General features: G+C 38.2%; 1 protein-coding gene and 1 non-coding gene across 2 annotated transcripts in view; both read left to right on the forward strand.

Moving 5' to 3' along the window:
• The window catches only part of DMD (dystrophin), a 2,292,284-nt gene that overhangs the window by 505,960 nt on the left and 1,766,903 nt on the right, over window positions 1-19,421 (forward strand). The gene's annotated exons all lie outside the window — the stretch shown is intronic.
• Window positions 10,624-10,742, forward strand: LOC130039472 (5S ribosomal RNA). The gene has a single exon (XR_008794893.1). It is a non-coding gene; the product is annotated as a 5S ribosomal RNA (ribosomal RNA).

Below are 19,421 nucleotides of genomic sequence, written 5' to 3' on the forward strand. Positions count from 1 at the left end.
TGTGGGAGGTTGAGGGTGGCTCAGATAGAGAAGGGACCACTATGACAATGATAGTTGGAAATGATCACCCTGAACAGAAAACTGCATGCTGAAAATAGGTAAAGGCACAAACATGATAATGTTTCTTTCAGTACCTATATTGCAAACCATAATGCCCAGAATGAGAGAAAAAGAGAGAAGGAGAAAAAGAAGAAAAATGCCTGCTATAGAGTCAGGTCATGGTGAGGGGGAGTGGTGTCACAGAAAGGAAACTGGGGGCACTGGTGATGGGAAATGTACACTGGTGAAGGGGCAGGTATTGGAACATTGTATGACTGAAACCCAATCATGAACAAATTTGTAACTGTGTATCTCACAGTGATCCAATCAAAATTTTTTGAAATTAAAAAAATATGTTTGTGGGGGCAGAAATTATGTCATCTGATATGAACATAAGAGCCTTTAATCATCACGGAATTCAACAAGCTTATTGATCCTGTCTTTCTGCCCCTTGTAGCTCCTTGGAACTTTAGAAAGTAGTTTACCGCTCTGTTTATATGGATTTCTCAGGTAGTATCAGAAAGGGAACCTACAAATGTATTTTTTTAAAAGCCAGTCTCTAAAGAATTGATATGTTGGATGTTATGTCGATTCAGCTGAATTTCTCTAACAGAAATGGTAGCCTGCCTGCCATAGTGAAGTGAATATAAGGCAGACACAGAACAAGCCATTTTACAATGATCTCCCTCCCCTGGCTGCCAGGTGTGTTCCCATGTTCAGTGTCAATGTAAGGATTAAGAGAGGAAGTGTGTGTGTGGCAGGGGGGGGAGGGGGGAGGTTATGTTAAATCAGAATAAACAGGGAATGTGAAACACACCTAACAGGGGAAGGGGAAATGAGAGAGAGCAGTAAATCTTCTTAACTCCTTTCTTTCCTTAGTTTCACATTCTGTCTAAAAGATTAAGCTTTCAATGCCTGATTACTTCTTTTGTTTTGTGCCAGGGGAAGCCAGAGAAAAATTAGAAATGATCCTTGCCTTCCAGCAACTTGCAGTGTAACGTGGGAATTGGGACTAACCAAAAATGGAGTAATAGGCCTGAAATAAAACTGTTTATGAAGTAGTAAATTTCATTTTATAGTCTAAGAGTACCGTGGAAATCTATGAGAGAAATCAGCAAAGGCTGTGATGGAAAATCGGGACCTTAATCCAGAGGTAGGAGATGAACTGTGTGTTAAGGATGTTTCAAGTGGGCAGAAGGGAGAGCATTCCTGGCTTCAAAGCCAATGAGCTGATACTGAGAAGTGACCAGAGAGATGGACAAAGACAAGAGGTATAGATTAAATAAAAAGGGCGCAATGTTTTCAGCTTTTCACTTTAAAAAAAAAAACTTTTATTTGTGAAACACCATGAGGTACAGTTGTAGACTTACAAATTTTTGTGCTTGGGTTTCAATTATACAATGTTCAAGTACCCATCCCTCCACCAGTGTCCATTTTCTACCACCATTGATCCCAGTATCCCTCCCACCCCCCTTCCTCCCCATCCCACCCTGCCTCTGTGACAGGGCATTCCCTTTTATTCTCTCTCTCCTTTTGGGTGCTGAGGTTTAGCTTTGCACTTTCTGTTGTCTTTTATCCCCTGGTACTTGTTTGGGCAGATGCTCTGCTCTTGGGAAGTTGAAACATGAGAGAATGGATGCAGGTCTCTTGACTTTCCATTCCTCTTACTAAACTCATTAATAGTCACCCCTTTTTTCATACTGTACTGTATTCCAGGCTAGAATACAATGAGGGCAAGGTGTAACAGAGTAAACATGGAGTGTGGTGCTTATCTTTGAGATCCTGGGCTTTAAGCCATGCACGCTTAAGTGCTCTGTTCTGAGTTAGAGGAAGTCTACCATCAAGGTCTTTCATGTGAAGCTCTTCTGTCCCATGGAGAAACAAGAATATGATTTCTGTATTCATGAGGATATGTAAGAGAAAGCAGAATTCTCCAAAGTCACGGAAGATAGATCTCTAGAGCTATGGAATGGATGTGAAGGGAATGACTGGTGGTGGCAGACCAGCCCCAAAACCATATGACTTTTGATGCGCCCTCTCCTCTCATTGAAACTTTGTAAGCATGGGCAACATGTGTCCATTCCCGTATCTGAGTGCCATGCTCTTCCTTTGCATTAGAGGGATAGAGCACAGTGCTCACTTTTCTTCTATTAGCCATGTAGATCAAGTTCTGGAACCCATTTTGGTTGGAATCAGATGCTGCACTATCCCCTTATGCTTGAATGAATAGGTAGAAGGCAAAGGTTTTTCCCCAGACATGCTAACAGTTTTGGGGCCAGGGATAGCTTAGTGCTTTAGATTTCCTGAAAAACCCTTTGGGTTTCCTGAAAAGCAAAGTGGGGTCCACAACCTTGCTTTCTGGGAATGGAATGGAAGGAAAACTCAGGAAGCAGGGGCGAGCTGCAAAAGAAGTGTGAGAAAAGGAAAGAGGAAAAGCTAATAAAGAACATTATTTTCCTGTCCAAGCAAGAAAAGTATACTTTTTTAGAGAAACATAATTTACTTTCTTAATTTGTCATGGATTTACACTTTTGTGGAATTTCAGGGGATAAACTCTATTCATCTCTAGGTGCATAGGGGTCACCACATCTACAATAAGAAATAAAAGATCTTTTCCATAAATGGATATAAAAGAGACATGGTAAAGAAACAGTAAAAGGTCAGATTGACCAGAAAGGGTAATTGTGTTCATCCAACTGAGCTTACCTCAGAGATGGGGTTGCATGGGGCCCTCGTGGGTGATGAAGCAGAGCTGGTTCGGTGGTGTTGGATATGGTGTTGGAGTGATATATCCATAAAGGGTGCAGTTATCAGTATTGTAAGCCTCAATTCCTCAGCAAACATGGTTCAAAATAAAAGTAACATTATTGAGCTGCTTACTGGCATCTGAACCTCAGTCTCATCAGGACCCTGTGAGGAATCCTGTAGAATTCCCTTTAAAAATAGGAGGGTGAGTGGGCATTAATCCTCATGCTTCCTGGCCTGGAAGTATAAAATCAGAGCTGTATTTGTAATTAGAGATGGATGTGGTCTTGCCAAATGGAACACAAAGCACCAGTTATTCAACTCTAAATGACAAATCGGAACTGTTTGACTGGTCGAAAAAGGGGTTTACCTATTACTGAGAGAGCTGAAATAGTGGAGGACCAGAGATGTAATACACTTGCATACATGTCTTGAACATATGAGACTCTGGGTTCATTCCTTGCGACTACTGCTGCTGCTGCTGCTGCTGCTACTACTACTACCATTACTACTACTACTACACACATACATTGTTCAACAGCAAAGCTGCTTTGCAAGCCTCAGACTGCAAGTTTGACTCTGACATGCCCTGCATGCACCAATCACAGTTTCCACCCCTTACTCACTGGGAGCTCCTGTGCTATAATAGTGTGATGGATCTTTGGCCTCTACAGCCAGACCTGCAACCTCAAGAGCTGCAGTGACAATATAATGTGATGGATGTTTTCCTTGCATGCACACCATCTGGTTTGATCCCTATCACCTCCTATGGTCCCCTAAGCCTGCCAGGAGAGATCCCTGAATGCAGAGGCAGTAATAAAACCTAAGCACTGCCCAGATGTGATTTTAAAACAAACAAAAAACAAGACCAGACCTACAATCTCAGGACTGTGATCCTTGGTTGTCCCTGCACCACATCTAAATGACTGTGACCCTGTGCAAATTGCTCTTGCCAATGCTATCACTGAAGTATAAGCCCTGGCAAACCCACAGTTAAGTGTGTGAACACCAAAGCTTAGCATTGGTGTCCAACAGCAGTAGAAGTTAGGTGTACGGAGTGGAAAGGTATTTGGATACCAAGGGTTTCCTGTGAATGATAATGGGGTTTGTTTCACAGATAAGTTGCTGGAGCTGTGAATGTATGCTGTGATTTAAAGCACGATGAAAATCTGGGTGGTGATAGATGGCACGTCCCTTCAAATTCAGTTCTCTTGTGTGCTGTCTTTGCCACCTGATAATATATAGTAAATTGGGAATATGTACCTGGCAAGGCAAGTTACATGTTTCATGTTCTGATGGGATCCATAGCGCCCAGCCTCTTTTTTATTTTTTTTTTGTGCCTCAAAATATTTCTGTAGAGGATTTCTCCAGTTTTCTATAAGCTTAAATGTTGGGTTAATGATTGTCCTTGGGTCAGCTCCTTATCTATTTATAGACTTAGGGATTTCTTCTTTTATGTTCCAACTTGACCCAAGGGAGGGAGGATGAATTAATAGTAATTAAATCAGACTCATCTTTCTGATGCCCTCTCAAAACTAAGACATGTAGTATTTATATTTAGTACTTGGAATCACATCAACTTTCCCATAGGGTTATTTGAATATCTGAAGGCTTTTGTTGGCCTATTACAAAATTGGCATGGTTTCAGTATTTAAAGATTTCACTACCATCAAAAATCATATTCAGCAATACATTTGCCTCCTTCTGACCTACTAGACTTTCACATTTAGCTTTGTGCACTTTGTCATTGTACCAGCAAGAATAAAGTCATGAAATTTATGATTTAATAAGAAAACAAGCATTGGAGCTGCTGAAATATGTTCTCAGCTTTATTTCTGCAAAAAGTCTAGGTTAATGTTTATGAAATATTTAAAAACTTTTTTTTTCCTGATCAGAATTGAATTTCTTGTCGAGCCAGTACAGTCATATAATTCTTCTGAGGAATAAATGGATTTTAATAATAGTTACTTAATATGAAAATGTTACTAAGATTTAATTTATGAACTTAGTGCCACTTAAAAATGTATTCAGTAAAAACCAGAGCCAATAGCCAGAGAACATTAATAAGCTATTGGACTTCCTTTAGTTACTGCAACTGAATGATAGGTAGTAAGACCTTTAATATTTGCAATAACAATTGCATTCTTCTTTTTCCTAGATTAAGCCTGCTGATTACAGTGCATGAAGCAAAATTAATTAGTTTGCTCCATTGGAGCAGTTAATGTAGCATGAGTGAAACCCACACCCTATTTCCCTCTTTATCCATCTTATTTGCATTTCTTCTGCCTTTAAATACAAACAGTTTCTTGATCACTTATGAACTTGGAAAACATCTAAATAGTAATTACTTAGAAAGTATAGTGCTATGTGCAAAATTACATTAAATTGAAACCATAGTTATTGTTTATGCCTACTTAAATTTAACTAATATTTTGTAGTCAGCAATCAAAGAAATGCACATTATTTGAAAATGTATATAATTTACTAGCAGTATAAAACTATCATTGCGTTGAGCCATAAATGTTGTTCATCAAAGAGCAGATATATTTCTGTGCTTAAGCACTGTGGGACTTAGTGTGAGTAAGGAAATCTGTCTTCAGGGAGCTTCTCTCTTAGAATTTAGTAGACATTGCAAAGAATCCGAGTCAAAAGTATTTTAAATGTTGCTATTTGAACTAATGGAAAGATTTATTTAGAAGGCAGTATACATTCACTTCCAAAGTCTTCATTATTTTTCTTTTCTTTTGGGACACAATTGGAGATACTCAGAACTTGTTCTAGGTTCTGTGTTCAGGGATCACTCCTGGTGATGCACTGGGAACTGAAGTAGTACACGGGACCAAACTAGGGTCAATAGCATGAGAGGAAACACTTAATTTATCTGTACTGTCTCTCCCATATTCTTCTTTGAATTTTCACTCATGTTATATTTACAGTTTAGCCCTCTTCTTTTATGATCATCATCTGAAGACAGACTTTTTGAAGAGAATTGTTCTCTAATGCAGTCCTTGACCCACCATACCTCTTCATCACTAATAAAGGAAGACTTTCCCATTTCATTCCACTGCCTCCTGTCAAAGCTTGTCCTCCAGGGTCTGTACTATTTTCACTTCTTAGGAAAATGTACATTTGTTTGTGGCCAAATTAAGAGATTGGCCCCTCAAAGTAAATACTATAGATAGACAAGCCTTATAGATTTATTTTTTGGAATGCAAAACAAGCATATACATAATCAACGGAGTCCTTACATTGCATAAAAAATAATGAAAAATCTTGGGATTTATATCAAAAATACCATGACCATAATTATTGAGGTATAACTGTATTGTGTATGTGGTTACTACTGAAAATACCTTATCACAAGAAGTATCAAAAATCCATGGTCCAGTCCTAGTTTATTTTGTCACAGATTTTTCTCTATCTCCTGTAAGTTGCTACATTCTCAGAACCTCAGATTTATAAAGGAAATGTGTTGGTCAGATGAGTTTTAGATTACTTTGAACTATATGTTATCCTTTTTTGTGCACAATCCTCTCAGACCAGCTAGACAAGTTTTAAATTTAAAGGTGTGCATGAATCTGGATAGAGTTTTCTACAGGGGATATTAGAACTTGCACTCTAAAATGCCTCCTCTAGAGGCCAATATTATTGGGTGTTGGTAAAATATTATATGGATTAATAGTCTGAACCACGAAATGCTTGGGATTTGACACTAGATATGCTAAGAGATACATACCCCCTTATTATTGTGACAAATAACACTTGGTAAATAACACTTTGTTAGTGAATTGTACAAAGTAGAATGCAAAGCTGAATAATCATGCCCTATCTTCATGAGAAATAAAGAGATACATTGACTACATAACTGCCTAGTAGGCAAAGATGTGTGTGTGTGTGTCTGTCTGTCTGTCTGTCTGTGTGTATGTGTGTTCCAGAGTAGTTGGCAGGTCCCATATTGACTTGAGAGTCAGGGTGCAAAAGAAGTTTTGAAGGGGGTTGTGAGAACTTAGCTAATGTTTAGAGGATATTGTAGGTAGAGAAGACTTAATGTATGGAGGCCAAAAGAACTTCAGGAAAAAGCTATGTGAAAATCCACAATCCTTGGGGCTGGAGAGATAGTATACCAGGTATGGCTTGCCTTGCACACAGCTCAGCAAGGTTCCATTCTCGATACCACATATGGTTCCCCGAGCACTGCCAGGAGTGATCTCTGAGCTCAGAGCCAAAGTCAGGAATAGACCTTGAGCATTAATGGGTGCTCTTGATTTATCTTCTAAACCTAATGGGTAGTCCCTACAGTTTATTTTATTAAGAAGTAACAGTACTCTTGATACTGAGTATAAATTAGACCCTTATTGACTTCATATCATGCCAATACTCCTTGAAGTTTTTATATGTTTTTATTTCTAGTGAGCTCTTTATTGAATCATTGATCTCAACTAATAGCTTGTTCAGCAAAGAGGTAGATTTGTGATGGCTGTGAGGAGTCCATCAGAGTCTAGATAGCATTTATTCTTCTTATTTATTTTACTGTAGGACCTCCATCTTTGGGAAAGTTTTCATTTCTGCTTGCTGAAAGAATGATACAGGCTTTGAGATCTTAGGGAATAAAATGGTGAATGTCCTCTTGACGAGAGAATTGGCAGGGTAATTGATGCTTTTTGAATTGCTATCATCTCTACAGGAGTGAATGTGTACTTTAGTACTAAGTGGAGAGTAATAGTGAAAGGAGTCTGAGATTCTGGTGACATGCTGACTCCTTTGAATCCTAACTGGACCATTCTTAAACTATGTTGTCTTGGTGCCTGGGGGATAGTCCAGGGGTTACAGTGCTTGCCTTGCAATTTAGCCAACCCCAAATAGATCAGTGCCTCCCCATTTCCCCCACATCATCACTGCCAGAGGACTTTCCTAGGCACAGAGTCAGAAATAGCCCCTGAGCATTTGACCAAACCAAACACCCCCTAGAAGTAAAGAAACAGGTTTTGAGTACCTTATACTATGCCTCAGTTTTCTCATCTGTAAAGTGAAACTGATAATACTATCTATATGATTAGATTGTTTTGGAGATTACACGAGTTATGTTGAAGCATTTAAGAGTAATTTTCCAGTACACTCAAATTTTCTAGGAACTCTTAACTAGAGTTAAATGTTAATAGTATTAACTAATATTGCAGTATTTGAGATGGAAGAAAGTATTTTATAAATTAATCAAAATATTTATTAACATTTGAAGACAATAGCTTAAGTACATTAATGGTTGACTGTCTTAATAGTTAACCACATTAATAGTAAAATGCATTAATAGAAACTTGTTAACTAACTTAACAACCATAATAGGTTGCTAACTACCTAGGGAACTCTCAATCACTGTTTCTTATTTTGCTTTCTTTTATAATAAAACTAGTATAAAGGTTTTTTTTCTGAATAATTGATCAGACACTTCAGTTCGACCAGCAAATAACTGATGTTCAGGTCTGCATTGTGCAAAAGTTCTGAAAGACAAAAGCATAATAAAAATTGTTATGACAAGCTAAATCCTAACTTCTTAAACCTAGGGTCATGATTCCATATGAGGAAACATATAACAGTGGTAAACGTTTCTGATTTTGAATTTGAATTGATCTGGATTTCAACATTAACCACATAATAAATGCAAGGTGTTTCCTTTGACACTCTGTATTGCGTTTCTCAGGCAAAAAGCAGCCACAAAGGGCAGGAGGGCTACACAGGGGTTCAGGCACTTGCCTTGCATGTGACTAACCCTGGTTTCATCCCCAGCACTGCATATAGTCCCTGGAGCACCTCCAGGGGTCACTTCTTGGCACACATCCAGGAACAACCCAGAACCAGGTAGAGCCCAATAATAAAATCAAAATTAAAAACACACAAAGGATGGAAAGTAGTTAAAGTTGAAGAAGTCCTGAGCCAAATCACTGGGCCACACCCCAGGAGATCAAATTTAACAGGAGCTGTGCCCTTTAATTTATTTAAGATATGTTTTATTTTCTCTCTGCCCCTTCCTCTTTTTGTCCTTGTTATGCTGATAACTGGAAATTTGTATGCTTATACTTCTTTAGTTGTGGTGCTTTAGGGGCTTGAGGCATGGGGGAGGCTGTCACACACTTAATATTTTAAGTGTTTTATATAAATATATATAAACATAAATATATGTATATTTCACATATGTGTGTGTGAGAATCACTGTTTGATACATAGTAACAAAGTTGTTCATGATTGGGTTTCAGTCATACAGGGTTCACCCATTCCTTCACCAGTTTATGTTTCCTGCACCGAGGTTTCCAATACTGCTACTGAAAGTTTATCATATATATCACCATATCTCCTTCCAGCACTCAGTTCTTATCCAAAGTGATCTTATCTAATTATCATTGTCATAGTGGTCTAGCGGTCCCTTCTCTGTCTTAACCATATTGCCCCACAACTGCTGGCAAGCTTTCAACCATGGACTGGTCTACCTGGACCTTGTTTCTGCTGTCTTTGGTCATACACTTTAGTTGAGGTGCTAACACACACTTCACAGTGGCACCAGGGGTCCTGAATGCAGTTGCATCAGTATGTTTGTTCTCAGCAGTTAAGGCTATGGCAGGTATTGATCTTCTCACCTCAGATCAGTGTTTTTGCTTTTGAGCTATAACTGGGCCCCTGCGCTATTACTTTCTAGGACTTGGTACCTACTCTCATCCAGATGTTCTATATTCCACATGATTACAAAGATAAATAAGCCTGGGTCCTTAGCTCAGGAAAGTAGTAACATATACAAAGTCAAAAATAGACAGGGAAACTGTTAACTTCTTTGACAATGAATATTTCAGAAAATGGGAAATCAACAGACATCATTCACAGTATAGTATGGTATATTGTGATGCATTATAATGAAATACTTTATCTAGACTGGAGAAAATAGCTGGTTCGTATCTTTCACAAGGGCCACGTGCAATCAAGAATCTTATAATTGCATGTTTCATATTTGGGGAGGGTTTATGGGGGCCACATGTAGGTTGTGCTCAGGGATCATCCCTGATGGTCTTGTGGGAAGTAATAAACAGCACTGGGGATTGAACCAGAGTTCTGTGTGTGCCAGACAAGTCCTTTGTAGACTATAGATCATTCATAGCTGACTGAAGAATTTGAGTATGAGCTTCATTGGTGCTCTCTTCCAGGCAAAGATGGGAGGAGGGCTCGTGGTAGTCTAATAGAACGACTTCTCTGTAAAACCCATAGCTTTTCTAAGACTGAATCAAGGTAAAATACACCAGATCTGGAAGAAATAGAGTTCCTAGAAACGTTCATCCAATCCCTATCAAGAGTAAAGTGTTTTGGGAGATTCTTGGTGAATTTACTGAAATCAGAAAAATATCCTTGTTTGTGCTATAGAATTTATTTATTTCTTGAGGAATACTAGTAAACCTTAAAGTCGATAGAGAGGTAGAGTTAGTTTCAGTTCTGATGGATATTTCAAAAGTTCAGTCAGGTTACTTATAAAAGAAAACCAAAGCATTATTCTACTGGGAAAATAACCAAGCATGCTTTCTTTGTGGATGTGATATTTTAGAGAGAGTTGAGGAACAAGTTCAGTCTAACTTGTGTAGGAGAGAGAAGATTTGTGCAGAAGGGAATTACAGTTGGCGATAGAAAGGCAGATTGATACCTGAGCTTGGAACTGTGAGTCTAGAGTTTTGGGAACTGCAAAGAAGACTTGGACAATTGGCATACTATAGCTACAGGAATTAATGGTTTGGGACTAAGATTCTGAGCTACACAGGGTCCAGAGAAATTTATACTGACCTTCAGTACAAAATTCATAACTAGGAAACTGACTACGGCCATACCACCCTGAACGCGCCCGATCTCGTCTGATCTCGGAAGCTAAGCAGGGTCGGGTCTGGTTAGTACTTGGATGGGAGACCGCCTGGGAATACCGGGTGCTGTAAGGGCTGGAGCGATAGCACAGCGGTAGGGCGTTCGCCTTACACGCGGCCAACATGGCCGACCCAAGTTCGATTCCTCCGCCCCTCTCGGAGAGCCCGGCAAGCTACCGAGAGTATTGGATATGCCAGACACAGTAACAACAAAGTCTCCAATGGAGACGTTACTGGGCCCGCTCGAGGAAACTGAAGACATGATATAGTAGGCAAGGTACAGTAGAATGACCCATTTTACATTTAACTTTTTAAATATGAATAGTCAGTTGAATTTTAACTATTAGTTTGAAAAAATATTTAACATAACAGTAAATATGTAGAATATTGGGAAGTTAGTTATAGGCTGTATTTCCAAATTCCAAATTCCATACTATCTTTGTTTTCCAAATTTCCTTCTAAATGCTGTATTTATAGTCACTTATTGTTTATGTCTCCTATCTTATTCTATATTATCATGAGTATGCCCATCGACTCTTTGTTTCTGAAACATACACATAGAAGAAACATAACTTAGATATCTTAGGTAATGCACCTTCTTATAATCAATCATTTAAAATATTATAATGTTAAAATCCATACCAGAGGGGTCAGAGAGATAGTACGGCAAATAAGTCACTTGCTGGCACATGGAGTATCCAGGCTCAGTTTCAATACCAGACATGACTAAGCACTGCCAGGAGTAATCTCTGAGCTCGAAACCAAGGGTTGTTCCTAATCACTGCCAGGTGTGGCCCCCAAAACCCAATACCAAGACATACCTGGTTGGTATTTTGTTCTTTGCTTGATTTATTTAAAAATATGTATATTTCTCTTTTAATTTTACTCAACATTATACTAAAACATAAAAATTAGTTTCTCACTTTTTATATTGGTATTATATTTTAATTCATATATTAAATTATATTTAAATTAGATGAAACTATGTCCACAAGAGAGGACAGAGGTTGGAAAAGATGGAACTTATATAATATCTTCTTGTGTTGCAATGACACATTCCTTTTGATAGGGTCTGTGATAAATAAGAAAGAAGCAATATACATGACTTTCCTCCGGTGGGATGTAATTCCAAAACGTTTTTAAAGGTGTAAAGCATACCTAGATAAACATTTGTAATTATTCTTTTTGTATGTAGAACTGTACTAGGTTTCAGGGAGTGAAAGTTTAAAACAAGGCAAGACTCATTTAAATCACATAGGAATGATGGGGGAGGGAGTTGAGAGAGGCATTGGGGTTCTGAGGGGGTACAGTGGTAATGAGTGGTGTTGAAATTATGTGCATGCGAAACCATTATTAACAATATTATTAACCATAGATTCTCAGTCAATAAAAATGCTTTTAAAAAGTTCATGGAAACGAATTAGTCATATTAAAACTGATCAGTGAACTTTGTAGAAATACAGTGTCTTCATATGAATATCTGTGATTAGTTAATTCTAATAACAGTAATACCTAATTTTAACATCAAATATTTTAGTGCTAGAAATAATTTTAATTTAACATTGCTAAATTTTTTTCATGATCAACCGTGGATATTCATAAATAACCATTATTTAGTCAATAAGTTTTATGACTCTTAATTGGTTGCCATTGCTTTGTTGCTTACAGCTAAAATTTTGGCTATAATGTGTATTTTTCTTCTAGTTATCATTTACCTTAGTTAACAGCACCTTTGATAGTTTAAATCAAATAGAAACCCAAAAGCTTCAATTTAGCCAAGATTTTCAAATGCTGTCCTAAAGGTGTTAAGAACTTGAAATATTGACCATTTGCGTTTTATTTCTTTTCATTCTCTTTCCATTTCCTTAAGAAAATGCTAATAAGAAATCTAATCTTTGCAGGCAGAAAGCAGGAGGAAAAAACCAGGATAATTTACAGACTGTTTAATAACCCTGTGAGCAATTGAGTGTTGACCATATAAATTCTAGATAATATCATTATTATACCCAGGTTGGCTGTTAAAAAGTCATAAAGGAAAGAAATCTAGACATCTATTTTCTAGATAAGTATTGGAATGAAGCACTTATCATTGCATACCACTTAGTTGGTAAGACAGGATTTTATTTAATTAAATGACTCATTAGTTCTATTGGATTTCTGCCGAATTATTTCATCACGGTTTGTCAAATGATAATTTCACGAGTGTCAGTGACAATCAAGATGTTGGACATTTGTTTTCTCTTTCCCCATCTGCTGAGTCTCAACTCTCAGAGGATGGATATTACGGTGATTCAATCACACCTTTGAGTTCGTCTTACACTTACTAATCAGCCTAGTTAATTTGAAGGAAAAAAAATCATGCCCGTAATACATAAAGCCACAAGCCTTTTCCTTCCCTGCATTGGCCTCTTGGGGTCTGAGTCCTAAAGGCACCTAGGGACCTAATGGGGCATTTGCCATGTAAGCCCCAAATGGGAAAGATGTTTCTGTTCATTACTTCATTACATCAGTCTAGTGAGCAGCCATAGGGGGAAGAAGAAAAGGTTTGCGTGTTGTGCTTCAAACAAACTAGCTAATCAGAGCTCTGTGAACTATGGTAAATATGTGACTTGTTGCTTGGTTTCTGCAAGAGCTGACCAACTAGTTTCTTTCTTTTTTTATTTTATTTTATTTTATGTTTTTGCTTTTTGAGTCACACCCGGCGATGCACAGGGGTTACTCCTGGCTCATGCACTCAGGAATTACTCCTGGAGGTGCTCAGGGGACCGCATGGGATGCTGGGAATTGAACCCGGCTCAGCCGCATGCAAGGCAAATGCCCTACCCACTGTGCTATCACTTCAGCCCCCCAACTAGTTTCTTACAGCAAGATTTTTCACTCTGCCTAAAGTTGTGACTGCACTCATTGGTGAAAAATAAAGTAACATAATGGGAGACTAACACCCAAGGATAGTAGAGATGAGGGCCAGCAGGATCGCTCCATGGATTGGAAGCTGTCCTCACATGCTGGGGAATAGGGCAGCTGGGATAGAGAATGGACCACCAAGTAAATGATGCTTGGAGTGCTCTCTCGGGATGGGAGATGTGTGCTGAAAGTAGATTATGGACCAAACACAATGGCCACTTAGTACCTGTATTGCACACTATAACACCCAAAAGGAGAGTGAGAGTAAAAGGGAATGTTCCTGCCACAAAGGTGGAGGGAAGGGGATGGAGTGGGGGTGGCAGGAGGGATACTGGGAATTTTGGTGGTGGAAAATGGGCACCGCTGAAGGGATGGTACTAGATCATTGTATGACTAAAATGTAATCAAGAAAGTTTGTAAGTCTGTAACTGTATCTCACATTGATTCATTAAAAAAAAAGTTGTCAATGAGGCAGAGCCTTTTAAACTTCATTACCAATAAACCAGAACCAAACTATATCAGGAATTTATGAAGAGAAATGCCTTTTAAGTTAAAACGTGTAGATTGATCTTCAAAATTTTGCAAGTAAATAGTTTGTAGATTTTGATAAAAATGGTAATGGATTCCAAAAATACTTTCAAATATAATTGAAAATGTGTATAAATGCATGTTTGTATTGTCTACTTGTTGTAGCTCTTGTTTTTACTCTTTAAGGATAACTGTGTTGTATTTCTCCTGAAGGAGTGGTATTTTTATTAAAATGATTAATTGCAAAATTACATAGTCTACTAAATGGAAAACAAACTGGAAAATCTTAGGCTACCTTACTTAGACTGTATGGCTATATTGCTTTCACCATTGATGATCATAGAGAGGCTCTGATTGATCTGTAACTAATTACATGATTTATTATTGTAAACACATTTTTGAAATCATTAATACCTTGAGAACACTTTTTTATGATGAAAATGAAAGCAACTATCTCACCTGAACCAATAATAGAAACACCAGTATATTCACATGCTTTCTATTTCTGAAAGCATATTTGTGGCTTGTAGCCAAGAATTCAATTCATTGAAGGGAGCATTTGACAGGCAGTATTGAAGTTGTAAACTCTTTGAACTCATTATAGTGTCTCACCATAGGAACTGCACTGTCATTGAAGCCTCCCTGTCTGCAAAACCATCATCCTGACAATTATTTTTGCCTTTGCCTGAAAATATTTCTTTGTACATGAAGGCTTTTCAAAAGACAAGAGAAAGATGGAAGCTAAGGGGGCTAGAGGGATTTCCTGAGTTCTTTGAGTGCTATGCTGATACAGAACAAGATCAGAAACTTGGATATATATGTTTCAACATAAAATAGTGGTTTATCATAATGGCAGTGGTTTTTAAAGAGTGTTCATGAGAGTAACTATTTGAAGTAATCAAAGGTTTTATAGGGTTACTCATTCATAGACCGAATGAACATTTCCCCTTCTTTTTCTTTCTTGTGGACTACATTTTCTAGTCAAGATGACTGAAATTTTGACCAGTAATTCACTGTGGAAATAAAACTCACAAAGAGTGATTGTTAATCTACAGAACATCTCAAACTCAGATACATATAGAAGTCATGCAGGTACCATCGCTGCATGAAACAGACAAGAATAAGGTTGTGTTTGTGTTGATCTGGAAACCTTTATCCAGGGTCACACATGGCACCGTGTATTAAAGAGTTCTTCTCTTCAGCTGTCTAAAGTTAATAAGTCAGTGGAACAGGAATCTTCTGAACGTTGACATTTGAGTAGCACAATAGCCATTTGGAGCTGGAAATAGTCCAGATAATAAGTGATTCCATCTTGGTAATTTAATGGCTGTTGACAAGATGAATGGAAAAGATTGGGATGGAGAGGATTGGTAGGTGACATTTGAGAAATATCTGGAAGACTGAAAAGACAGCTGAGCTCTGGAGAATGTCCATGTAGGCAGTTGAATAAGATATAAGAATAAATAACAAGTTTTAAGGAGGTGTGGAGGGATGTGCTCCTTGTTTTTTATAACTTAAAATTGTTTTCTTGTGATGGATTTGACATGTGATATGTTAAAATGTGCAACATGATTCATTATTTTGTATTTATTACTAAACATTCACTTGGCAATGCTAGTTAACATGTGCCACTATGGAGTTATAGAAAGTTTTCTTCTTGTGAGAACTTTGTAAGCTCTACTGACAACAATATGCAGTAGTAATATGCAGTACAGTATGATTAACTATAGCTACCATGCTCTATAGTGTATAACAATTTTAGTGTTTAATTTTATGGTAGCATGTTGTATATACCAAAACTCTCATCCATCAGAAACAGTTCAATGTCTTTTCCCAAAGGAAAATTTCTTTTGAGTATGTAGACCAACAAAGAAAGCCTAACATCAGCTCTATGCCTCCATTGTGATCCTTCATAGTATTTTTTCTAAAAGAGAAACTACTGATTTGGCCTCTACCACCATAGAATAGCACAGCGGGTAGGGCGTCTGCCTTGCACGCAGCCAACATGGCCGACCCGAGTTCGATTCCTCCTCCCCTCTCAGAGAGCCCGGCAAGCTACCGAGAGTATTCGATATGCCAGACACAGTAACAACAAAGTCTCCAATGGAGACGTTACTGGGCCCGCTCGAGCAAATTGATGATCAACGGGAGGGCCTTTACTTTACTTTACTTTATTACTGGACATAAATTCATGTCTTTGAGTAAAATGAATATACCCCTGGAGAGGCTTATCAAAGTAATAACAAAAGTAATTATAAAAGTTCACATTGTCAAAAATGAGAAGAACATTATCAATATAAATCCTACAAAGCAATGGTAATAAAAGAAAATTATTCAAATATTAACCATAATGTTATGGCATAGCAAATTAAAAGTATTAAATTAAAATAAACCTTTTAAAAATACTGCTCTAACATGTGACCATATGGAGGCAGGTGTTACATAACTATCATCTTCTTGTTTTTTTCTGGAGAAATAAAATCCAGTGAGAATAACATGTATAAAACACCAGGGATACAATCCAAAATTATTATGAAAAGAATTAGGGCTGTATGACCCATTCTCAGAAGAAGAGAAAATTGATATTGCCACTCCGATTTGAGATAAATATTGAGTTGAACAAAATAATTTCAAACATCTGTTAGATATTCATTCACTGGTGGAATGGAATCTATGCTAATAATAACTGAATATATGTGAAACTCAACTGAGAGATAATATCTATTTAAGAGAGCCAAATATAAATGTTAGTACTTAACATTGAGTATCTCCAACATAAAAGTCTATGAAGTGAAATTAGTGGAGATTGCAAAGGAAACTAATGAATAAACATGAAAAATAGTGTCGCCATTATTTTCCTCCTCTCCACCACTTTCTTTTTCTTACAGAAAGGTTACTTCAGTATTTCTTGGCTGCCAGTTGGTGGTGATAAATTTCTTTGTTCCTTTGTTTTTTCAGTTTTGGTGATGCTTAGGGGATACATTTTGCCATTTTGTAACATCTGTGATGTGAATATTGTTGTTGTTGTTGATGATGGCTTCCACATAACTCTCATGCTGTCTTCATTGTAGTTCTCTTCACTGATCCTTCGTATGTTTTCAGCTACTTTACCTTTGAGCTCACTGATTCTATTTTTGGATTCTTCTGTTTTATTTCTTTTAACTTCTATATTGTAATGAAAGAATTTGGACGCTCTTCCCAAATGGTTCTAAGAATGCTTGGGGGCGGGGTGGGGAGGGCCCTCCTTGGTGCTTCTTAGTCAACATGGCTGGTGGTGAAATGCTAGCATTTGAGGATGTGGTGCTGCTAAAATCCCATTTTGCTTCATATTACCTGAATCACTCTGTTGGTATTCAAGGACTTCAAGAGCTACACCTGGGAACTTGGGGATATTAATGGCTGCAGTAGGCAATACTTAAGAGGACACATGATGTCAGGGACTGAAACAGGGTCAGTCACATTCAAGATGTAACCTTTAATCCCTGAACAAACTGTCCTTTCTCTTGCCTCCACTGTGTTTGAAAGTTCAGATACTGTACTCATTAGCTCTATATTGATGTTTGGATTTTTCTCAAAATGTGTCTCAAGTATTCTGTTTCTGTCGATATTATACATTTATCAAATTTCATTGAACATCTTTGGGATTGTTTTGAAATCTTCTTCAGGTAGTTTGCATACTTCTATTATATTAGGAGTAATTTTCAGACTAATGTCATAATCCATCAGTGTAGATGGGCTCCTCTTTCTTCTTCTTATGGATGGTATTTTACATGGGCTCGGATGAGAGTCAGTGTCCTGTATTCTAGCAGACCTGGACAGTGACCAGTGGTTAGATATAAGAGATTCAGGGGTATACATGCACCAAAGTTGAGACCGGATCACAGCCCCTATTTAATCATGAATATCCAGGAGCATATGTGTTCCAAGTTTAAAAAGGTGATCAGTCAAGTGTTCAGGGTCACCAGGTTCTACAGCCATAAGGTGCCACATCTGGCCAATGACTGGACAACTTGTGCTTGAGTGAATTTAAGGGGAAATTTGGCCTCAATGCCAGTGGTGAAAGAATACAGAAAGCTGGTGAGGGAACCTAGTCAACATGAGCCTCCTACTCTGCCCCGTGACATTTGGCTGAAGTTTTTTTTGTTTAAGTCTAAAAGTGCTTTCTGTATATAGGGATGAGACTTGTTTGCTTGCAGTCTTAAGTGACTGGCAAGACCCAGACATTTTTGTATGCCAAGAAGAAAGCATTATTCAGAATTGTCTCTCCACCCTGTACTCACTCAGACTAGGTGGAGCACTCCTTGGAAATGTTCTCTCTGGGGGATAGTACGGTGGATAGGGTGTATGCTTTATACATGGCCTACCCAGATTCAATCCCTGGCACTCCTTATGGTTCCACTACCTACCAGGCGTGATCCTGGAGCAGAGAGCCAGCAGTAAGCCTTGAGCATGGCCGGAAGTGGCCTTTAAATCAATCAAACAAATAAAAGTACCCTCTGACTTCAAATACTGAGAGTGGTACTATACATTAGCAAGCTTATGGGAGGTCATCAAAATAGCACCTGGCAGTGACTCTGATCATACCTCCCCCCGATTTATACCGTATAGAGTCTTGCTTTCCCCTGTAGTGTTTTTAGTATAGAGTATACCTTAAATATTTTTATGATGTTTACGATGTTTCAGTATTCATGATGACACTGAAAATTTTCTCTTATTTATTGTTCCCTACCTTATGCCCAACATGATGCCTGGAATACATTTGATTGCCTAATTGAAAGTGGGCACTTGGTGAAGCTCTGGTAGAAACACAATGCCTTTTCTCACTGACTGAAAACTAGCTAAGAGGCCAACTACACACTTTCACATACTATTCATATTCCGTTGGGATTGGTAGTACCAAAGAGAAAAATGCGAGAACTCATGATAGCTTATCACAGACATAACCTGCCCTCATGTTGAGGGAGTGTGACTAGCTTTCCAGAGGTCACGGACAATGAATCAACTCTAAATAGAGCTTTTCCCCATGCTTCATTGACTTCACATACTTCAGCACTGCTTTCCTACCATGGGCACTTCTAGTACATGGGAGTGGAGCAAAATCCACAGCTATGAGTTCAAGGCCAGCAGCATTCTTTCCCCCCCTAATTTTTTATTAGTGAAACATTTATGAGGTAAAGTTGTAGACTTAGAAATTTTTGTGCATGGGTTTCAGTTATACAATGATTGAGAACCCATCCCTACACCAGTGCCTATTCCCCACCTCCAATGCTACCAGCATCCGTTCCCCTCCAATCCCACCCGACCCCTGTAGCAGGTCATTCC

This window comes from Sorex fumeus, unplaced genomic scaffold, assembly GCF_029834395.1.
Source record: "Sorex fumeus unplaced genomic scaffold, SorFum_2.1 ptg000086l, whole genome shotgun sequence".
Lineage (NCBI taxonomy): Eukaryota > Metazoa > Chordata > Mammalia > Eulipotyphla > Soricidae > Sorex > Sorex fumeus.